This window comes from Acanthisitta chloris, unplaced genomic scaffold (assembly GCF_000695815.1).
Source record: "Acanthisitta chloris isolate BGI_N310 unplaced genomic scaffold, ASM69581v1 Scaffold34610, whole genome shotgun sequence".
Taxonomy (NCBI): domain Eukaryota; kingdom Metazoa; phylum Chordata; class Aves; order Passeriformes; family Acanthisittidae; genus Acanthisitta; species Acanthisitta chloris.
Genome location: NW_008650494.1, coordinates 1 through 8,738, shown reverse-complemented (window position 1 = coordinate 8,738; position 8,738 = coordinate 1).

Here is an 8,738-nt window from a genome sequence, read left to right as displayed (position 1 = left end):
GCCCATTTCCATCCCTGCTGCCCTTTCTGTTCTGGTAAAATCATGTAGGAGCCACTCAGAAAAATGAATCAAAATGATCTATTTGAAATTTTTTTTTAAAGAAGTGGGTTTTTTTATTATTTATTTCATTCCTAAGGTAACCCCATAAACAGTTCTGCTTGCACTAGCATCACTTTTTGCAGCTCAGCTCCCTCTCAAAAGGGTAAGAAATTACTCCTTTGAATTAACTCATCTAAGATTTCTGCATCTTGAAAGTGTGACCTGACTTGATAGTGGGGGACGGGGACAAAAGACAACCTACACATGGAGTTCCTGCATGCAAAACAGCAGTGATATAAAAAGGTTATTATCTTTGGTCACTTACTATACTGTAACTATATTACCTCTGGGAATTTTAAAAAAAATAAGTAAATAACAATTAAGCTCCAGTTTAGTCCAAGCTAATATAGAAAAGCCTTATCTGGCTAACCACATAAAATTTCTGGTCTCATTTCAGACAGATTGGATTTCCAATTTCCCCTGGATCAAATCCAGATTCACACCATTGGAAGCCCACTCCGAAAAATCCATTTATACAGATTTTTTGTTTAATAAACCAAAAGTCAGTTCTGTTTCCAATTATACCTATGAAAAACCAGTAATTTCTTACCTGCAAGTTTAATTTCTCCAAATCCAGAAAATGCCAGTCCAGTTGGCAATTTGCCCTCCTACCAGCAGATGAAGACAGGAAATAAACCAAACAGACTAATTCCCTAAGAAAGGGAATTATATCAGATGAGTGCTCCAGTTCAAGAACTACCTAAGTAGTGAAAAGTAAAAGCGAAAATAAAAGCTTAAAAAAAAACCCCAAAAACATTTGAATAAGAAAGAACAAGCTTTAAAAACCTTTATTTATGACAGGAAATATGGAATGCAAACTCAAATTGATAGCATACATGAATATAACTAAAATCTGTAAGAGCAACTCTAAAATAAAAGGGAACTCCCAAATTGTCAGTACTGTAGCACAACAGTGAGCTGTCTGGACTGGTATGTCATTGGACTTTGAGAAATTAGATCAGCAGGTATGAAAATGAGTTACTTACCAGTAGATTTTGATGCTTTGATATCACCTGTCTCAGGTTTCTGCTCTGTGCACAGACACAGTATTCCCCAATTTAGATGCCAGAGCAGTTAGATCCCAGCAGACTTTCTAAAAGCAGCTGCTGCAGTGAAAAAAAAAGTAGGAGTGTCCTACCTCACCACATTTCTTACTCTTTCTGGCTGGCCAACAGATCTTCATGTGTCACAGCAATGGTACTAGTTGTGCCACAGGACAGATCCCCTTGAAGCTTCTTCACCAATTTTTTAGTCCTCCTTTATTATCTCTTAGAGATCTTGTAATATGTCCTCCAGTAATAAAATTACTATAATCAATTTTATACAGCCTTCAATCTTCTTGACCTTTGAATAACTTGGATAAACTTATATTGGCACAAATACCAGCAGCTTGACTCCTGAGTCCTAGTCTAACTCCACTGGAGACTTTGTTTGACAATACAGACATCCAGAATGGACCAAAGATGCTATAATATGTTAACTTCATGTATGCTCATTAAAGTAGCACTGCAATGTGTGACTGACACCCTTCATGTCCTTGGACAATTAACCAAGCCTGATTCTCTGGAGAAAGATAAGGCACAACACAACCAGTTTTCCAGATAGGTCTTGACAGAAAACAAGAAAAATCCTGAACGTAACTAGCAACCAAACTACTGAAAAGGTTGTACCCTTAAAACTGGAAGAACAAGTTGTAAACTAAATTTACAAATTTCATCCATAATTTAAAAAAATTCCAACACTTCTGAAACTGTGTTAAATAAAACTGAAATTTAGGATAATTTAAATATCAGTTTCTTCTGTCTGAAGAATCTCAGAGAGATTCCTTCAGTATATCAATGATAAAGTAGTACATCTGCAAATACAGAACTAGCCTCTCCACACCATTTCAACTTGGCATTGTTCTTCCACCCCTACAAAAATTGGTTATATTTTTACTATTCATCATTTAAAGCCCATTTAGTTTGGTATTGAACTTCATGGGACTTGCATTAAATATATTAGAAGAATGTAACAATAACTTTTGTTTTACTCTTCTCATTTATGTATAAGCACTATGAAAGACTAGCTTTTCCCATCATTATTTTCTGGAATATAGTAGCAAATCTACAGTAAAATAGTATGAGGGTCAAGAAATTAAGCACAAAACCCTGTGACTCTCCGAAGCAAATGGTAATGCAAGTTTATTTATCTAAATGGGTGAAGCACAGAGATCAAATTCTGCCTTCATGATTGTACTCCAGCAGTTGATGATTATGCACCATGATTGACTTACCACATTTTTTAGCTGTTTTCTATCCTCTCCATTTGCAATATCAAGTTATTCAAATCCTTTTATGAAATCAAAGCCTCAGATTCACCTGTTCCAGGCATGAGATACTTCTCTTTGCAACGAGGCCCTCAGAGGTTCAATACTTGTCATTATTATTATTCTGAAAGGCTCCCAACCTTATAATTCTATATTGGGTAGATATTCTGGAATTTGGAATGCAGGAAGTGCTAATGTCCATGTAACTTATTTAAAGTTTTCTTTCGTGCTACTTCTATGCCATGCCTTTATCCATGAAAGTGTAGCTATGGGAGAAAAGAGAAAGGATGCCACTATAAAACCAGATTTTAGTATTTACACATTAAGGACTTGGAGAAGGGGACATACTGCCATGATACTGTCATTAAGTAATGCAAAATGGTGAAAAGAAAGTCCCTAACCCACCAAGGGGGAGGTTGGCAGAGCAGAGGAGTGACTCCTTACAAAAATGAGTATTCTGGAGTCAGACAACATTTTGCTGTAAATACACCAACACATCTCGTCCTTGAAGACACCAATAGCTTCAAAAGCTGCAAACTCTTCTAGAATTTAAGGTTTATGTTAATATAAACCTTTTAAACCCCCTTTTTAAAGTTCTGAACAAGATATTAAAATATGAGGGTTTAAAAATAAATCCCTCCCTATCTACTGTGTCTTGCAGAGTAAGTCCTTTATCTCAGGCTGCTATCAACCCAGAAACCTTTGGCTTCCTACTGTGTAATAAACCCATGTGATCCATGTGGACTCTAACAATAGTGTGTCCTTCATCATGTCAGAGATTTGTCTGCAATTTTGTTTAATTCTGGTTCTTTGGGATGGCTCACTCTGTATCTCCACTCTGAATTGCAGGAGTCTGTTTGCCCATGTATTACCCCCAGCTGAACTTTTCCTAGTTATACTTTTAAGCAAAAAGGAAACACCTGTGTCTTCTTGGGTTTCCACCTCACTGAAAACAGAACTTCCCTTCTTGCCGTTTACCCACACCTTTGTAAAACTCAACAGGATGAAAATACTGCAGCACGCTTCAAAGTAATAAAAAAACCCAACACCAAACACAAAACCAAAATACAAACCACTGCCTAAACAAAAGTTTTAACATTTGACAGAATATGAATATTTATTCTATGCTGTTAAAAGAAAAAAAAAAAAAAAAAAGAGATAAGTTCACAAAAAGAAGGACCTGAAAACAGATCAGACTGCAATACTAAGGATTTCAAACTGCTCCTGCAAACTTGATGGAGACAGGGGACAGACAAATACAAGCATGGCTAATGTGAATTAGGGTTTGCTAGCAGGATCCATGAAAGCTTTAAAAGGAAAGAAGGATTAGCATTCATAGTTTTCACATTCTAGGAAATAAATTTGCCAAGAAGATCAAAGATTAAATTTTAATCTCCCACTTCCTTTCAGTGAGAAAATAAAGCAGCTACAACAAATTGGATTTACTGTACTTAAGCAGTTGAGGAATTCAGCTTCTTTAAAAAAAGTGTTAAAAGAGGACTATCTGAAAATGAAGGTAAGAGTGCTAAAAAAATTGATCCAGCATTCCTATTTCTCCAGATGACTCAGTTTTTGAGCTAGGATTACAAAGACAGGCAACCCACATTTAAGTTTTACTCACGAGGAGACACAAAACACAGGCTAAATTTCAAAGCCTTTTGCTCAGACCCCTCTGCTTCTGTTTCCTTGGACAAGCTTTTCTCTGCTTTAGCCCTGACAGCACAGTGAGATGCTACATCCTTTACAGCTTTCTGCCTCCATCTACGACTGCCTGCAGAGTATTTGTGGAGGCACTGCAGGCTCTAGAGCATTCACAAACAGAATCTTGACAAAGTGAGGAAAAGCACAGATACTATTTTCATAAGCAAGTTTTTTAACCAAATGGTGCATGACCAATCATTGAAAAGAAATCACCTTTGCTACAATGAATATAATAAATATGCCTTACGTACTCCATAATAGATCTGGTAGGACATGATGTGTTTGAAACAGAGAAGCTCATTTTGCCTAGAGTTTATGTATGAATTTACTCTGCATGCTGCTCTCACAGAACTACTGTGCTGTGTTCAAGTGCTGCTGAGAGAGCTGATGGACCTCTCTGAAAGGAAGGATGCATTAGCCTGAGCTTCATGCAGTGCTAATATAGGGGGGAAAAAAGGTGTACAGAGTATTCCAACAGTCAATGCCTGGAATAGAGCAAAGCAGAGGTGACAGGCTGAGTACACCTCAGGGGTGAAAGCATACACAGAATATTAACTGTAATTAAAGGGTGTCACTGAAAAAAACCCAAGTGTCTTAGGGCTGCATTTCCTGTCTTTACAAACACATAGGTATTATCCAGATAGAAACTGCAGTATTGCTGGATATTAAAATATTAAGAATCATTAACATTAAAACATTAAGCTGGATTATGATAGTAAGAATGGAGTACAAGTACAGTTTGGACCTTGAGAAGACTAGTTCTGAAGTAACAGCCAGACAAATTAAATATACCTATCTTTAAGATCTGCTAACACGTTAAAAAAGTCTTAGTTACAGAGACAAGCTTAATTCAATATAATGTGTCCCTACAATTTAATTTGATGCTTATCTGTGCCATAACCAGTTCCAGAATTCCAAATAGAGTGTTCTTGACTTTCCTTCCCTCTACAAAACACCAGAACAAGATGGAGATGTAGAAAGAAACAGCAGAGGGAGATAAAACACAGAGTGGTATAAAATATAGCATAGTCCCAGAATCTAAGAAATAAATTTTCAATATGTGACAGATTTTAAAAGAAAAAAAAAATTACACCTATTGGGACAAAGGGGCTGTACCATCTTACACCAGGCACACCAGCCTGAACACCTAAAGAAATCCTTTAGGAAGAAACCTATGTTGGTAAACATTATGCAAATCACTATTTTAATTTCAACAAAAATCACAGCAGAAGGAAAAAAAAATTTAAGCATTTTAAGTTGAGGGTTTTTTCACTTTGTAGACAATGCTTTCCTTTTTCCTCTCACTTGGTTAAAAAAGGTGTTTTATGTTAAATGATCAGCTTTTGTAACATCAGTGAGTCACTATGTAGGAGATGAGTCATTATTCAGGAAACTGATGGAATCTCTCTTGTAATCATACATCAATATTTAACATATATAAATATCAATTTCAGATGCAGAATCTGAACTTTAAAGTAACAAATATCAGCAGAGTTTGTCTTAATGTAGGCAGTGTTAGTCAAAAGAAAGATTAAGAATCACCCTAAGAAGGAAAAAAAACTTGTTTAAGCTGAGCTAAAGAGTTTTAATGCAAGGATATTTTGGGCAAACAGTTCCAGACTTTGCCCAGTCACATCTTTGATTGAGCTAACTAATCCTTCAAGGCAGTGGTCTCCAAAGTGAGGTGTGCAAGACAATCCTTTGGGATACGGGAAGAAAATACTTTTTGTACTGTTAATAGATTTTTTAAAATATATAAAATAGCGTTTATTTCACCTTTATCTCATACTTTCAAATTTCAATTTTTGTGTATGCTTAAAAATGTAGATAATATACTAGCACAATAGCACATTTATATAATTTATAAATAAATGTACCTACATTGTGGGGGTGCTCAGAATATTTTACTGATGAAGTGTGCAATCAAATGTCTCTCTGCTTCAACAGACATTCCACATTTCTTTACAAGATCATGGAGGAGGAAGGAATGTCTGCCTCTATGCGTTTTGAATACTCCAGGATACAATTCCTTGATGATTTGGGATCCCCCTCCCCCCACATTTCAAGTGTTACAGAATTCAAACTGTTTTCCTCAGTTACATATGCCATGGATCACAGGTTTCTCACAGGTTGTCCTCCTGTGAACTGTTAATTTTAAGCACTTTAAGGCCTTAAGAACTGCCTCATCCTCACTGTAAAAATATACTACTTTTCTAGAGGAGAGGAGCCAAAAGCACTGTTCTGCAATGTTCAACTACAACAAGTTCTAGACAAAAACACAACCCAGGGATGGCTGCTGAAGAAAGCAAATGAGGCTGTTAAGTACCTCATGGTTATTTCAATTCACACATATCACTAGGCAGTCACTTCATCTGGAGATGCTGAAAGGGTGGTAAAAGAGCAAGCTGTTCTGAGAACAGAACAGAAAAAAAGTTCCAGTTGGAAGTGTCTTAAAACAATTATCTAGTCCAAATGCCTGATGACTTCAGGGCTGACTAAAAGGGAAAGCATATTAACAGCCTCTTAAACACTGACAGGCTAGTGACACCAGTCACATCTCCAGAAATCCTGTTCCAGTGTTTGACCTCCCTCTTGATACAAAAATGTTTCCTAAGGTCCAGTCTGAAGGTTCTTCTTGATCAGCTGTGCATTAGCTGAAATGTGTCACACTGATGATCAGGTTGCCTACTGCAGATTCACTTTTCTAACTTGATTTGCCATCAGACACCTGACAAAGTGAGAGGTCCAATCCCCAGATGGGTGGGCATATTACTAAGAAATCCAATTAAGCTGAGACACACAAAAAAATATTGTTCTTCTATAAATAACTAATCTGATATATTTTCACCTTCACTATTTTCCAGATACTGGTATTCATGAGATATGTAAATGGCTTTTAACTAAATTGAGAACTGTCTTTCATTGCAGTTTGGATACTCAAGCATGTGAGACAAAGTTAAGAATACTGAAAATTGTAGAACATCAAGTTTTGCATAGCAGCTCTAGAAGATAAATTACTTCCAAGTTTCTCTGACCTCCTACCCCCATATTTATTTCATGCTTTACAGCCAACTGCCTTATTAAATGTGCATATGGAAAAATTTCTCTGTAGGAAATCTAGTTTTTCACCTGAAGACCTTGTTGACCTGGTGTTGATCTGTTGATCCTGTGTTATCTAGTTTCCAAGTCATCAATAGTAACAACAACCTATCCTGTCAAGAAAGTCAGATCTCTATTCCTTACCTCACATATTTTGTTTTGGGGGCGAGGCAGACCTAGGCATAGACTCAGACTCTGCCCAAATACATAAAACATTTTGATTTGGATGCCTGTGAAATGTCATTTTGGAAACACCGACAGATCCTTGAAGCTGTGGAACTTGCTACCTTAAAAACAACAGCCAGTGGAATAGAAGAGCATCATTAAAAATAAAATACAGAATGTTTATTTACAATAGTTTCAATTATACAGCAAATGATCCTAAATGAGATCTCAAAGTGTTTTACAAATAGTAATGCAGAATGCCTTGGGCAGAATTACAGTCCCAACTTGCTCTTAGCTGCTGATAAAGAATTCAAACAGATTACAGCATACATTCACTGCTTCAAAATGCTACTAATAGTAAGAGAGCAAAACTCTAGGACCTGGAATTACAGGAACACCATTCTAAAATGGCTGGACCATAAGAACCAATTGGCCAATGCCTCATTACAGACACATTAGTGATAAAACACATTCTGCTGCCAGGTCACCCTTGGTCAGAAACAAAAGAAAAAAAAAGATAAAACCAAATACCAAACATTCTTAAAATATGTTAATTATGACTGGAAACCTGCTAGAAATATTTCTTCCCTTCCCTCATCTGACAAGCATGCTACACTCACAGCAATAAAAATGCAAAACTCTACCTCTCCAAATATCTAGTGTATTTCAGCCTCCTGACTGCAGTGTCTCACAAAACAGCTATACAAGGACACACTGCCAAGATACAGCTGAAACCATTGCACAGTTTGAGCCTTTACACAAGAAAGCCAGCAAACAAAATCAAACCCAAAAGACTGAGATCTTTAGAACAGTCTGATTGCATATATCTCAGCTAAAAATTAACAGTAGGCATGAACATTCAAAATTTCCAGTATCAGAGTAGGTTTAAATGATCTCACACCTTCCCCCACGTCCCCCAAATAATCAGGGATACCAAAGCAGTATAACATGAATCATTAGGCATATCAGTAAATTCAGAAAAAAACAGGTATCTCAAACTTACAGGAAATTGGGGGGGGGGAGGGGGGAACAAACTTGGAAAACCATCTTTTTTTCTTTCTCAACTGTGAAATTGGCATAAATAAAATGCAAATTCTGTACTCCTGAGGATTTTCATAACATCCATTTCAAGCATTGGCAATAAAATGATCTATCACAAGACAGAGAGCAGAAGGAAAAAAAGAAGAAGCTGTTTTGTTTTCAAGCTAGAAGTACTTTTTACTGCACAGAAAAGACCCTCCTGGATGGTGTCTCTATATTCTTTTTATCCTGGATTGTTCCAAAGATCACAGATGATGACCATGTTCACTTCAGGGCTCAGACACTTACAAATGACTCCAGATATAAGGTAAAATAATATATTTAT